General features: G+C 39.6%; 1 protein-coding gene across 2 annotated transcripts in view; it reads left to right on the top strand.

The window, feature by feature from the left end:
- The first annotated feature begins 154 nt into the window (after positions 1-154).
- The window catches only part of SHC1 (SHC adaptor protein 1), an 80,407-nt gene continuing 64,529 nt past the window's right edge, over positions 155-16,032 (top strand). The window contains exon 1 of one of the 2 annotated variants that reach the window (XM_053703624.1): positions 155-286. The gene's annotated coding sequence lies outside the window, so the exon portion shown is untranslated. The remainder of the gene's footprint in view (positions 287-16,032) is intronic. The other variant, XM_053703605.1, reaches the window with a different exon arrangement.

Raw genomic sequence — 16,032 nt, forward strand, 5'->3', positions numbered from 1 at the left:
GCACGGAAGTGCTGAAATCCCTAAACTCTCATTCGCAAACAGACTGAAGCCGGGGCGTGGCTTAGTTCCAAAGTAGAATACGTTATTAGACGCAACCACATCCAATATGGAGGTGTCTAGTCATTTCTGACGTCACGTCCCCACCCTCCGTGATGCGACAGCTCGGCGGAGCCGGAAGTAGAGCGAAAGTTTTGTCCCCTGTGGGGAGGAGAAATAAAACTACGGAAAGTTTACATTACGGCAGAACAGAGTCTCGGGCACACCATCTCATGCACATGCTGCACTGGTGAGTACGGTTTTTAATGTTTATTTTATTGACAAGATTGTAATTAGCAAAGATTGACAGCTCGTTATGTGTACCTGGAGTTTAGGACAGCTGCCGTCAGTGTGTCCTGCTTTCCCGATATAGAACTAAACATGACAGCTACTTTGATCACTACTGTTTGCATGATTACGAGACAGTGTTCATACATACACATACATATATATATATATATATATATATATATATATATATTATACTCATTCAAGAAGAGTGTTATCTCTCAATAGCTCATTTCTTTTAATGTGTAATATTTGTAGGGATGCAATCTTTGCTTAGGTAGAGCCATGATCACATCAGACTCCTTTGTTTTACAAACTAACTTTTATACACATATTTTACTCCGGGATCCAGCACTGCCCTGTTATTTGTAAACATAATATCCAACAGGACTACAATTATTTTAACATGTTCTAATATGTTTTACAGAAGTTCCTGTGCTGAAAAATAAACAGTTTTAGTTGTTATGCTTGTGGGGCATGTCAGTGGCTACCAATAGAATTTCAGGAGACTTATCAGCCAATGAGCTTCTGTCCCAGCAATGCACAGACCTGCAATTTTATCCCAAAATAAGAACAGCTTTAAAGGGACACTGAACCCACATTTTTTCTTTCATGCTTTAGATAGAGCATGACATTTTAAGCAACTTTCTAATTTATTCCTATTATCATTTTTTTTCTTTGTTCTCTTGTTATCTTTATTTTAAAAGCAGCAATGTAAATCTTAGCAGCCAGCCCATTTTAGGTTCAGCACCATGGAAAGCACTTGCTTATTGATGGCTTACATTTACCCACCTATAAGCAAGCATAACCCAGGTTCTCACCAAAAATGGGCCGGTGTTCTAAAATAAGTTGTCTACCATAGGAATGTGTCCACCACATTCCTATGGGCATGCACAGTGAGCGCCACAACCTCAAGCAGCTGATTCATGTCACCGGAAGTGACGTGATAGACACGTTCCTACGCGGTAGACAACTTATTTTATAATGCATCACATTCCAGATTTTTAAATAAAGATAGAAAAAAAATCAAAGAAAATTTGATAATAGGAGTACATTAGAAAGATGCTTAAAATTCCATGCTCTATCTGAATCATGAAAGAAAAAAATTGTGTTTAGTGTCCCTTTAAATGAATATTAATGTTGAAATTAAACCTTACTAAACCAGATAATGCAATTTTGAACAACTTTACAATAATATAAGTATTTTTTTAATTGTTTGCTGTATCTGAATCATGGAAGAAAATATTTTGTGGTTTTATCTTTTTTTCATTAAAAAAAAAGAATGATCTTCTATCACATTTTGTTAGTACTGTTTTGTATGCATGATACAAATTTGCAGAATTAAACATTCCTTTATGCATTTAAAAAAAAATAAAGATTTAGATGTATACCCTGGTTATATAATGTAATCCTGGTCTGTCATTTTCTATACCAGACACCTTGTTACCCAAATGGTTCTGTCACAAAAAGTACCAGAGTTTTACTGAATGTATTGTATGTGTATACTGTACTATGTGTGTCAGAGTGATCCACTTAAGAGCCTGGCGAGTGTCGCCACTTTTGTTATCTATATAAATTACCTTAATACTGTATGATGTTTTATATATGTAATGAATTAAACTTTGCAGAAAATTACCGTAACTTTTGTCTACTAGATAGAAATTAGGCTTTTGACTAACAGATACCCTTACTGACACACACAGCAAAATGATAATGTAGACTCTTTATCTGTGTGTCAAACAACCAAATGTTTATGCTGCATGTGTGACTTCAGATCACCTTATTGATTTCCGAGGATACTCTATATACATAGCTATATATCAGTGACGTGTGGTGACGTCAGAGGCTGGTGAGGCAGTGGCTAGGATACGCCTTCATTCTTTAGATATCCTTTGTTGAAGAAATAGCAATGCACATGGGTGAGTCAATCGCATGAGGTATCTATATGCAGCCACCAATCAGCAGCTACTGAGCATATTTATATATGATTTTCAACAAAGGATATACAAAGAATGAAGAAAATTAGATATTAGATGTAAATTGGAAAGTTATTTAAAATTGCATGGGATTTCTAAATCCTCAAAGAAAACATATGGGTTTCATGTCCCTTTAAATGGTGTCTTGGAAAACGGGTCAACTTAGTAAACATCTGATTTTAGTCTAAAGGATTGTAACAGAAACTCTTGCCAGATAACAAAATGCTTGCTCTGATTATGAGATCTAGAAATCCAGGCCCATTAAAATATGTTTAAAACATACTTTTTACTTTAATGCTGCAAATTATGTTTATAGATTCCTTCATTATTCAGTAAATATAAAAATGTCTTGATCCAGTGGCAGCTGGTGAAATTTAAAGATGGTGGGGCGCTTGACCCCACCCCTTTAAATAAAGCCACATCCTCAGATGGCACCACTAATTCATTAAATAAATAAAAGGTAGACCAAAACACAGACAAATACTTGTGGGGAGAGAGAGACGGGGGGGAAAGGGAGAGAGAGACGGGGGGGATAGGGAGAGAGAGAGACGCAGAGGGTTAGAGAGAAAGAGACACAATCACACAGAGGGTTAGAGAGACACATAAGGGATGAAAGAGTCAGAGGGGGAGGAAGAGAGAGAAAGAGACCATGGCGGAGAATGACACATAAGGAGAGGGAGTGGGACAGAGGGGAGAGACACAGGGGAGAGAGAGACAGGGGGGACAGACAGACACAGAGGAGAGAGAGAGAGAGACGGGGAGTACAGATATTTTGTCTATGTAAATTGACTTCAGAGCTCAATGTTTCAACTAAAGAACGACTATTATTGCTAGTGCTAGTCTGTTTAACATGTCTGAACTTGAGGAAACTACTTGTTCTTTGTGTTTAGATGCCATTGTGGAACCCCCTCTTACTTTTTGTCCCTCCTGTACTGAAAGGGCCTTACAATATAAAGGGCAGATTTTCTTTAAGGAAAGTGTGTCTAAGGATGCTTCTCAGTCTGCTGAGAGTCAGGGTATGCCGCTACTTTCTCCCCATGCGTCACAACCTCTAACGCCCACCCAAGCGACGTCGGGTTCTTCAGCCACGTTTTCTTCATTTACTCTGCAGGATATGGCTGCAGTTATGTCATCTACCCTTACAGAGGTTTTATCTAAGTTGCCAGTGTTACAGGGCAAATGCAGCAGGACAGAAGTCAATTTGAATACTGCGACCTCTGATGCTTTGTTGGCTATTTCCGATGTACCCTCACAGGGATCTGATTTGGGGGTCAGGGAACTTCTGTCTGAGGGGGAACTTTCTGATTCGGGAAATGTGTTGCCTCAGACGGACTCGGACGTCATGTCCTTTAGATTTAAGCTTGAACACCTCCGCCTGTTTCTTCTGGAGGTGCCTCTATTGTGGTACCACCAGAGAAATTGTGTAAGATGGACAAATACTTAGAGGTGCCTACTTACTCTGATGTTTTTCCGGTTCCTAAGAGAATCTCTGACATTATTTCACGGGAATGGGAAAAACCGGGTATCCCGTTCTCACCTTCTCCTAATTTTAAGAAAATGTATCCCATATCTGACACTATTCTGGACTCTTGGCAAACAGTCCCTAAGGTGGAGGGATCTATATCTACCCTGGCTAAGCATACAACTATTCCTATTGAGGACAGTTGTTCTTTCAAAGACCCTATGTATAAGAAATTGGAGGGTCTATTCATCAGGGTTTCCTTTTACAACCGACAGCCTGCATTGTACCAGTTACCACTGCGGTGGCTTTCTGGTTTGACGCCTTAGAAGAGTCTCTTAAGACTGAGACTCCTTTTAGAGGAAATTCTTGATAGAATTAAGGCGCTTAAACTGGCTAATTCTTTTATTACTGACGCCGCCTTTCAGATTGCCAAGCGGGCGGCTAAGAATGCCGGATTTGCCATTTTAGCGCGCAGAGCGTTATGGTTAAAGTCTTGGTCTGCTGATGTGTCATCTAAGTCAAAGCTTTTGGCTGTTCCTTTCAAAGGGAAAACCCTATTCGGGCCTGACTTGAAAGAAATTATTTCTGACATTACGGGAGGTAAGGGTCATCTCCTACCTCAGGATAAAGCAGCTTAACTGAGAGGTAAACAAAATAATTTTCGTTCCTTTCGGAACTTCAAAGGAGTCCCCGCTTCTTCTTCCGCTAAACAGGAAGGGAATTTTGCGCAAGCCAAGACTGTCTGGGGACCCAACCAGGCTTGGAACAAAGGTAAACAACCCAAGAAACCCACTGCTGCTCCAAAGACAGCATGAAGGAGTGGCCCCCGATCCGGGACCGGATCTAGTAGGGGGCAGACTTTCTCTTTTTGCCCAGGCTTGGGTAAGAGATGTTCAGGACTCCTGGACACTGGAAATCGTGTCCCAAGGGTATCAACTGGAATTCAAAAATTCGCTCCCAAGAGGGAGGTTTCTTCTTTCACGATTGTCTGTAGACCATATAAAAAGAGAGGCGTTCTTACGCGGTGTGTAAGGGACCTCTCTACTATGGGAGTAATTCGTTCCGTTCCAATACTGGAACAGGGGCAGGGGTTTTACTCAAATCTTTTCGTGGTTCCCAAAAAAGAGGGAAAGTTCAGACCCATTTTAGATCTCAAGAGTCTAAACAAGTTTCTCAGAGTCCCATCCTTCAAGATGGAGACTATTCAAAAAATTCTACCATTGATCCAGGAGGGTCCATATATGACTACCGTGGACTTGAAGGATGCATACCTTCATATTCCTATCCACAAGGATCATCATCAGTTCCTAAGGTTTGCCTTCCTGGACAAACCTTTTCAGTTCGTGGCTCTTTCCTTCGGGTTGGCCACAGCACCCAGGATCTTCACGAAGGTTCTAGGGTCCCTTCTGGCGGTTCTCAGGCCGCAGGGTATTGCAGTGATGCCTTATCTATACGATATTCTGATCCAGGCGTCTTACCGTCTTGACAGTCTCATACAGACATGGTTCTGTCCTTTCTGAGGACTCACGGGTGGAAGGTGAATCTAGAAAAGAGTTCACTAATTCCAGAGACAAGGGTTCCCTTCTTGGGAACTCTGATGGATTCCATATCCAGGACATACTTGAAAACGAGAGAAATCTCAATGTATCCTTCCTGGTAAAATATTTTATAAATAAATAATATCCATGAAAATTTTCTTGACAGAGGTCAGAAAGTTAAAGATTCTGAATACATGCCGAGCCCTTCAGTCCAATCCTCGGCCATCAGTGGCTCAGTGCATGGCTGTAATAGGATTGATGGTGGCGGCAATGGACATCAATCCATTTGCTCGTTTTCATCTCAGACTGCTACAGCTGAGCATGCTCAGGCAGTGTAATGGAGATTATGCAAATTTGTCTCCTCAGATAGATCTGGATCAGGAGACAAGAGACTCTCTTCTTTGGTGGTTGTCGCCGGATCATCTGTCCCAAGGGACGTGCTTCCGCAGACCGTCATGGGTGATAGTGACAATGGACGCCAGCCTACTAGGTTGGGGTGCAGTCTGGAATTCCCTGAAGCCTCAGGGTGTGTGGACTCGGTCAGAGTCTCTTCTTCCAATCAATATTCTGGCATTGAGAGCAATATTCAATGCGCTTCAGGCTTGGCCTCAGTTGGCTTCGGCCAAATTCATCCGTTTTCAGTCGGACAACATCATCAGGGAGGAACAAGGAGTTCCTTAGCGATGACAGAAGTATCCAAGATAATTCGGTGGGCAGAGGCTCACTCTTGTTATCTGTCAGCAATCTACATCCCAGGAGTGGACAACTGGGAAGCAGACTTTTTAAGCAGACAGACGTTTCATCTGGGGGAGTGGGAACTCCATCCGGAGGTCTTTGCCACCCTGATTCTCAGATGGGGCAGACAGGAATTATATCTGATGGCGTCTCGTCAGAATGCCAAGCTCCCAAGATACGGATCCAGGTTAAGGGATCCTAAGGCCGCACTGATAGATGCCTTGGCAGTGTCTTGGTCGTTCAACCTAGCTCATGTGTTTCCACCGTTTGCTCTCCTTCTCCGGGTGATTGCTCGGATCAAACAGGAGAGGGCTTCAGTAATTCTAATAGCACCTGCGTGGCCTTGCAGGACTTAGTATGCCGATCTAGTGGACATGTCCTCTCTGTCGCCGTGGAAGCTTCCATTGAGGCAGGACCTTCTAATTCAGGGACCCATCCAACACCCAAATCTAGTTTCTCTGCAACTGACTGCTTGGTGATTGAACGCTTGATTTTATCTAAGCGGGGGTTCTCTGACCCGGTCATTGATACTTTGATTCAGGCACGTAAGCCTGTTGCTAGAAAGATCTACCATAAGATATGGCGTAAATATCTTTATTGGTGCGAATCCAAGGGCTACTCATGGAGTAGAGTTAGGATTCCCAGAATTCTGTCTTTTCTCCAAGAAGGATTGGAGAAAGGGTTATCAGCAAGTTCCTTAAAGGGACAAATCTCTGCAGATGTTCCAGACGTTCAGTCTTTTTGTCAGGCTCTCTCCAGAATTAAGCCTGTGTTTAGACCAATTGCTCCAGCCTGGAGTTTGAATTTAGTTCTTAATGTTCTTCAAGGGGTTCCGTTTGAACCCATGCATTCCATAGATATTAAGTTGTTATCTTGGAAGGTTTTATTTTTGGTTGCTCTTTCTTCTGCTCGTAGAATTTCTGAGCTTTCAGCGTTACAATGTGACTCGCCTTATCTTATCTTCCATTCTGATAAGGTGGTTTTACGTACCAAACCTGGTTTCCTTCCTAAGGTTGTTTCTAATAAGAATATTAATCAGGAAATGTTTGTTCCTTCATTATGTCCTAATCCTTCTTCTAAGAAGGAGCGTCTGTTGCATAACTTGGACGTGGTCCGTGCCTTGAAGTTTTACTTGCAGGCGACTACGGATTTTCGTCAAACATCTTCATTTATTTGTTGTTTTTTCTGGAAAGCGTAGGGGTCAGAAAGCTATGGCTACCTCTTTCTTTTTGGCTGAAGAGTATCATCTGTCTGGCATATGAGACTGCTGGACAGCAGCCTCCTGAAAGAATTACGGCTCATTCTACTAGGGCTGTGGCTTCCTCATGGGCATTTAAAAACGATGCTTCTGTTGAACAGATTTGCAAGGCTGCAACTTGGTCGTCTCTTCACACTTTTTCCAAATTGTACAAATTTGATACTTTTGCCTCGTCTGAGGCTGTTTTTGGGAGAAAGGTTCTTCAAGCAGTGGTGCCTTCCGTTTAGGTTCCTGTCTTGTCCCTCCCTTTCATCAGTGTCCTATAGCTTTGGTATTGTATCCCATAAGTAAGGATGAAATCCGTGGACTCGTCATATCTTGTAAAAGAAAAGGAAATTTATGCTTACCTGATAAATTTATTTCTTTTACGATATGACAAGTCCACGGCCCACCCTGTAATTTCTAAGACAGGTATTTATTTTGTTAAACTTCAGTCACCTCTGCACCTTTTGGCTTTTCCTTTCTCTTCCTAACTTCGGTCGAATGACTGGAGGGGGAGGGAAGGGAGGAGATATATATATATATATATATATATATATATATATATATATATATATACAGCTCTGCTGTGGTGCTCTTTGCCACTTCCTGCTAAACAGGAGGCGTAATCCCATACGTAAGGATGAAATCCATGGACTCGTCATATCGTAAAAGAAATAAATTTATCAGGTAAGCATAAATTTCCTTTTTTTCCAAAATAAGCCAAATTAGTTACATAAAGTAATAAAAGTACATATTTTGTCTATACCAACTTGTTTATGTCCCTTTCAAGACACGAATATTCTGCAATCCAAACTTTTTCTGGTCTTAAAGGGACCCTAAACCCACATTTTTTCTTTCATGATTCATATAGAGCATGCAATTTTTCTTTCTAATTTATTATTCTCATTTTTTCTTGTCTTACTATCTTTATTTGAAAAGAAGGAATGTAAAGCTTAGGAGCAGGCCCATTTTTGGTTCAGCACCTGGGTACTGCTTGCTGATTGGTGGCTAAATGTAGCCACCAATAAGCAAGCACAATCCAAAGCTTACATTCCTGATTTTTCGAATAAAGATACCAAGAGAACGAAGAATTAATAATAGAATTAAATTAGAAAGTTGCTTAAAATTGCATGCTTTATCTGAATCTATATGAAGCTATATTTCCTGCAGCAGAGAAGAGGCTGTTGAGGTGTATAAGTAGGGTTTTGGCCAATTTCACCAAAGTGGGATATTTATCTGTGTTAGCTCTTCACCAATGCTAAGTGTTTTCTACCTTGGCAAGGGGCCTCTCAATAAAGTAACCCTTGACCTCATTCTAACATAAAAATATCTTGAATATCTATATGCAATGGTAAATAACCAGCTATAAGGTTAGGGGAAATATCTAGTCCGCTCTAAAAATAACGAATATATACTTTTAAAGGTTGAATCTGGTACATATTATCACAATTTATAAAACATAAAAAAATAAAAAGTGCTAAGGACTGTATATCAATAACAGGACAAAGCCTTACACATGTATTTATACAGTACATATAATCAGCAATAGCAAGCAATACGCTAATACTTGTGCAATTGCAAACCAACTAATATATATATTTATAATATACACTGGATATAAAAAGTCTACACACCCCTGTTAAAATGTCAGGTTTCTGTGATGTAAAAAAAATGAGACAAAGATAAATCATTTCAGAATTTTTTTCCACCTTTTTAATGTGACCTATAAACTGTACAACTCAATTGAAAAACAAACCGAAATCTTTTAGGTAAAAGGAAATAAAAAAAAAAATAAAATAATATGGTGGCATAAGTGTGAACACCCTTAAACTAATACTTTATTGAAGTACCTTTTGATTTTATTACAGCACTCAGTCTTTTTGGGTATGAGTTTTTCAGCATGGCACATCTTGACTTTGCAAGATTTGCCCACTCTTCTTTGCAAAAACACTCCAAATCTGTCAGATTGCGAGGGCATCTCCTGTGCACAGCACTCTTCAGATCACCCCACAGATTTTGAATTGGATTCAGGTCTGGGCTCTGGCTGGGCTATCCCAAAATTTTAATCTTCTTCTGGTGAAGCCATTCCTTTGTTGATTTGGATGTATGCTTTGGGTCGTTGTCATGCTGAAAGATGAAGTTCCTCTTCATGTTCAGCTTTCTAGCAGAAGCCTGAAGGTTTTGTGCCAATATTGACTGGTATTTGGAAGTGTTCATTATTCCCTCTATCTTGATTAAAGGGACAGTCTGCACCAGAATTTTTATTGTTTTAAAAGAAAGATAATCCCTTTATTACCCATTCCCCAGTTTTGCATAACCAACACAGTTATAATAATATACCTTTTAACCTCTGTGATTATCTTGTATCTAAGCCTCTGCAAACTGCCCCTTTTTTCAGTTCTTTTGACAGACTTGCAGTCTAGCCAATCAGTGCCTGCTCCCAGATAACGTCACGTGCACAGTGTTATCTATATGAAATACGTGAACTAACACCCTCTAGTGGTGAAAAACTGTTAAAATGCATTCTGAAAAGAGGTGGCCTTCAAGGTCTAAGAAATTAGCATATGAACCTTCTAGGTTAAGCTTTCAACTAAGAATACCAAGAGAACAAAGCAAAATCGGTGATGAAAGTAAATTGGAAAATTGTTTAAAATTACATGCTCTATCTGAATCATGAAAGTTTATTTTGGCCTAGACTGTCCCTTTAAGGCCCCAGTTCCAGCTGAAGAAAAACAGCCCCAAAGCATGATGCTGACTGTGGGTATGGTGGTCTTTTGGTGATATGCAGTGTTGTTTTTGCGCCAAACATATCTTTTGGAATTATGGCCAAAAAGTTCAACTTTGGTTTCATCAGACCAGAACAACTTTTGCAACATGCTTTTGGGAAACTTCAGATGTGTTTTTGCAAAATTTAGCTGGGCTTGGATGGTTTTCTTTGTAAGAAAAGGCTTTCGTCTTGCCGTCTACCCCATAGTCCAGACATATGAAGAATACAGGCGATTGTTGTCACATGTACCACACAGCCAGTGCTTGCCAGATATTCCTGCAGCTCCTTTAATGTTGCTGTAGGCCTCTTGGCATTCTCCCAGACCAGTTTTCTTCTCGTCTTTTCATCAATTTTGGAGCGACATCCAGTTCTTGGTAATGTCACTGTTTCACCATATTTTCTTTACTTGATGATGACTGTCTTCACTGTGTTCCATGGTATATCTAATGCCTTGGAAATTATTTTGTACCCTTCTCCTGACTGATACCTTTTTAACATTGAGATCCTTCTGATGCTTTAGAAGCTCTCTGCAGACCATTTCTTTTGCTGTAGGATGTGATTAAGAAAATGTCAGGAAAGACCTACTAGAACAGCTGAACTTTATTTGGGGTTAATCAGAGGCACTTTAACCCCTTAATGACAACTGACGTACCAGGTACGTCATGCATTAACAAGCAGTTAATGACAATAGACGTACCTGGTACGTCAGTTGTCTAACAGAGTGCTGGAAGCGATTGCAATCGCTTCCAGCAGCTCTGAGGGTATTGCAGTGATGCCTCGATATGGAGGCATCCTGCAATACCCCTTTACAAGCCTCCGATGCAGAGAGAGCCACTCTGTGGCCCTCTCTGCACCGGAGCGTCGTTGGTGGGAGCAAGTCAGGGAGGTGGGTGGGCGGCCTGCCAAGGGTCTGTGATGTGGAGGGGGGCGGGATCGGAGGCAGCAGTGTCCGGGTGCGCGCACGGACGTGGGCGGTGGGCGGGCGCGTGCACAGGGCGGGAGCGGGTGGGAACTGCTACACTACAGAAAAATTTATTTAAAAATTGGGAGAAAAGGGGGGATTTTAATGTAATAAACGATCGAAGGGTTCTGGGAGGCGGGGGGGGGGAGTTACACTACAGAAAATGGCAAAAAAGGTCAAAAAATAATAAAAGCATATTTTTTTTTAATAAACTGGGTACTGGCAGACAGCTGCCAGTACCCAAGAATGGTGCCCATTAAGTTAGAGGGGGAGGGTTAGAGAACTGTTTGATGGGGGATCTGTGAGGTTGGGGGCTAAGGGGGGATTCATATGTAAATATGCTATAAAAAACAAAAAAAAACCAAATATACCTTTTTATTTTAGTACTGGCAGACTTTCTGCCAGTACTTAAGATGGCGGGAACAATTGTGGGGTGGGGAGGGAAGAGAGCTGTTTGGGAGGGATCAGGGGGTCTGATGTTTCAGGTGGGAGGCTGATCTCTACACTAAAGCTAAAATTAACCCTTCAAGCTCCCTACAAGCTACCTAATTAACCCCTTTACTGCTAGCCATAATACACGTGTGATGCACAGCGGAATTTAGTGACCTTCTAATTACCAAAAAGCAACGCCAAAGCCATATATGTCTGCTATTTCTGAACAAAGGGGATCCCAGAGAAGCATTTACAACCATTTGTGCCATAATTGCACAAGCTGTTTGTAAATAATTTCAGCAAGAAACCAAAAATTGAGAAAAATGTAAAAAAAAAAATTATTTGAACGTATTTGGCGGTGAAATGGTGGCATGAAATATACGAAAATGTGCCTAGATCAATACTTTGGGTTGTTTACTACACTACACTAAAGCTAAAATTACCCCAAAAAGCTCCCTACATGCTCCCTAATTAACCCCTTCACTGCTGGGCATAATACACGTATGTGCGCAGTGGCATTTAGCGGCCTTCTAATTACCAAAAAGCAACGCCAAAGTCATATATGTCTGCTATTTCTGAACAAAGGGGATGCCAGAGAAGCATTTACAACCATTTTTGCTATAATTGCACAAGCTGTTTGTAAACAATTTCAGTGAGAAACCGAAAGTTTGTGAAAAAATTTGTGAAAAAGTGAACGATTTTTTTGTATTTGATCGTATTTGGAGGTGAAATGGTGGCATGAAATATACCAAAATGGGCCTAAATCAATACTTTTGGATGTCTTTTAAAAAAAATATATACATGTCAAGGGATATTCAGAGATTTCTGAAAGATATCAGTGTCCCAATGTAACTAGCACTAATTTTGAAAAAAAGTGGTTTGGAAATAGCAAAGTGTTACTTGTATTTATGGCCCTATAACCTGCAAAAAAAACAAAGAACATGTAAACATTGGGTATTTCTAAACTCAGGACAAAATTTAGAAACTATTTAGCATGGGTGTTTTTTGGTGGTTGCAGACGTGTAAAAGATTTTGGGGCTAAAAGTTAAAAAAAAAGTGTTTTTTTTTTCAATTTTTTCCTTATATTTTATATATTTTTTATAGTAAATTAGAATATATGATGAAAATAATGCTATCTTTAGAAAGTCCATTTAATGGCGAGAAAAACGGTATATAATATGTGTGGGTACAGTAAATGAGTAAGAGGAAAATTACAGCTAAACACAAACACCGCAAAAATGTAAAAATAGCCTTTGTCACAAACGGACAGAAAATGGAAAAGTACTGTTGTCATTAAGGGGTTAAATGATGACAGGTGTGTACTGACTCCTATTTAACATGATTTTGAATGTGATTGCTTAATTCTAAATACAGCTACATCCCCAGTTATAAAAGGGTGTTCACACTTATGCAACCATATTATTTTAGATTTTTATTTCCCTTTACCTAAAAGATTTCAGTTTGTTTTTCAATTGAGTTGTACAGTTTATAGGTCACATTAAAGGTGGAAAAAGTTCTAAAGATGATTTATCTTTGTCTCATTTTTTTATTTCACAGAAACCTGACATTTTAACAGGGGTGTGTAGACTTTTTATATCCACCTTGTGTGTGTGTGTGTGTGTGTGTGTGTATGTATATGTATATGTGTATATATATATATATATATATATATATATATATATATATATATATATACTATTGTATATTATAAAACAAATGTCCAAAATTTAGGAACCACATGTGTGTCGGGACCCAAGAATAGAAAATAAAAAACTAAGATACTGTGCGTTAATTTACAGGGGCACTAACCTTCCCAAACAGTGCTGGCCTCTTAAGCTGCAGGGTAGTTCTGGATTCTTGGAACTACATTTCCCATCATGTTTAGCTTGCATTGAATTTGTAGAATTTAGCTGCCTTTAAAACATTGGAACAAACCGCTTTTTTATTTCACGATTCAGATAGAACATACAATTTCTAACAACTTTCCAATTTAATTATTTTATTACATTTGCTTAGTTTTCTTCGTATCCTTTTGAAAGAGAAGCTATGCACTACTGGGACCTAGATCAGTGTTTCTTAACTCCAGTCCTCAGGACCCTTACAGGCCAGATATTCATTATATGATGTGTGAGCTGATTATTTCAACTGTGCTCTAGGTAAAGCGACATAAAACCTCACATTTTGTCTTTCAGATAGAACATACCATTTTAAACAACTTTCCATTTTACTTCTAATATCGAATTGTCTGTTTTTTAGTTATCCTTTGTTGAAAAGCAGGTGGTTAAACTCAAAAGTGTGCACGTGTCTGCAATACTAAATGGCAGCAGTTTTGCAAGAAAGTTGTACATTAGCAAGAGCACTAGATGGCAGCACTGTTTCCTTTCATGCACCAAGCATGTGCATGCTACCTATCTAGATATCTCTTCAGAACAAAATAGCAGAGAAACAAAACAAATGTGATAATATAAGCAAATTGGAAAGTGGTTCATGTCCCTTTTCAAAATATAATAAATACTTGGCCTGTTAAGAGTCCTGAAGACTGAATTTGGAAATCACTAACATTGATTAACACATTAGGTGAGCCAATGACAAGAGGCTTATATGTGCAGCTACCTATCAGCAGCTAGCTCCTGATGCTCCTCAACAAAAGATAACAAAGAGAATTAAGCCAATTAGATACTAGAAGTAAATTGCAAATTTGTTTAAAATTGCATCCTCTAAATTTTGAGTAGGGTGGATAAAAATCAGATTATTTTTATTTAAATAGGATTTTTCTCTTTTCTTTTTAAAATACATTATAATCTAAAGGTTATTCATCCTGAAATATAGGTTCATTTTTAATTATATAGCAAGAGGCTGTATTATTCATGGATCTAATATTCATTTTTTTTTGTTTTTGTTAATTAATTCCAATTAATCCATTCATAATGTTATGCTCTCCCAGAAGTTTCTGTCACACCCTATGTGATGGTTGATGTTTTTAATGTAAGTGGTTCATTAGTGCGTGTCTCACCACCAGTGACACCACCACGCTGTAGCCAAATTCCTCCTGGCGCCAGGCTAGCAGTAATAGCGCGCCTCGCCACTGGTGGTGAAACCTGCACTATTACTGGGATAAAAACTCCTTAGACACGTGCCGTATATGGTATGCTGTGTTAAGGGGTTAAAAGCATCAGAACCCCAAAAATTGAACCAAAGATGATATGTCCAACTCTGGAAACACTGCAAAATGATCAGTTTATCTGGGTTTACTATTTATAGGTATGCGTTTTGAGTAACATGAATGTTTTGGTTTTATTGTTTATACTACTGTCAACATTTCTCAAATTTAAAAAAAGATATTGTCAGAGGATTTACTTGCAGAAAATGACTGGTCAAAATAAAAAAGATGCAGTGTCAGACCTGGAATAATGCAAAGAAAACAAGTTCATATTCTTTTTTTAAACAATGCTATTGTATTAACTTAGCAAGAGTTCAGAAATCGATATTTGGGGGGAAAACCCTGATTTTTCATCTGCAACCAAGACCTTACTTGTAGCTAGATTCACAAAGGTAAATCTGCCTTATTCCAGCCTCGCTAAAACACCCTCAGATCATCACCTATTCTCCACCAAAGTTCGCAGTGGATGCGAGACACTGTGGCTTGTAGACCACACTGTGGCTTGTTGATCTCTCCAGGTCTCCCTCTAACCATTAGATGACCAGGTGTTGGGAAAAGCTGAAAATTGGATTTATCAGAGAAGATGACCTGGAATTGGGCAGATTTATCTTTGTGAAGGAAGCATAAATTAAGCCACTTGCTTCCTTTTGCTCTGATAATGTTCCCCAACTCTGAGGATTGTTTTTTCCAGCAGGACAATGCTACATGCCACACAGCCAGGCCAATCAAGGTGTCGATGGAGGCAACCAGATTAAGACTGTTTCATGGCCAGCCCGGTCTCCAGACCTGAACCCCATTTAAAACCTCTAGAATGTGATCAAGAGGGAGATGGATGGTCACAAGCCATCAAACAAAGCAGAGCTGCTTGAGTTTTTGTGCCAGGAGTACCATTAAGTCGCCCAACAGCAATGTGAAAGACTGGTGTAGAGCATGGCAAGACGCATGAAAGCTGTGATTGAAAATCAGGGTTATTCCACCAAATATTGATTTCTGAACTCTTGCTAAGTTGAAACATTAGTATTGTGTTGTTTAAAGATGAACATGAACTTGTTTTCTTTGCATTATTCCAGGACTGAAAACGCTGCATCTTTTTGTTATTTTGACCAGTTGCCATTTTCTGCTAATCTCTTAAATGACAATATTTTTTTTTCTTTTTCCAGAGCTGTATATACAACATACACATAAGATAAGTCACAGGACTCCATTTATTAATCAGCGGATGCTGCTTCGGAGGCCCATCCCTGAAATGGAAGTTAAGAAGCAGCTGTCCTAAGACCTCTGCTCCTTAACCTTATAGGTAGCAGATTGAAATCATCCCGATCTGATTCAATTGGGATGATTGGCAGCCCCTGCTAGCAGCTGATTGGCCACCAGTGGGCAGCATTGCACAAGCATTTCACCAGAAATGCTTGCACAATGATAGTTGCGGACAGTGTA

Source organism: Bombina bombina, chromosome 1, assembly GCF_027579735.1.
Source record: "Bombina bombina isolate aBomBom1 chromosome 1, aBomBom1.pri, whole genome shotgun sequence".
Lineage (NCBI taxonomy): Eukaryota > Metazoa > Chordata > Amphibia > Anura > Bombinatoridae > Bombina > Bombina bombina.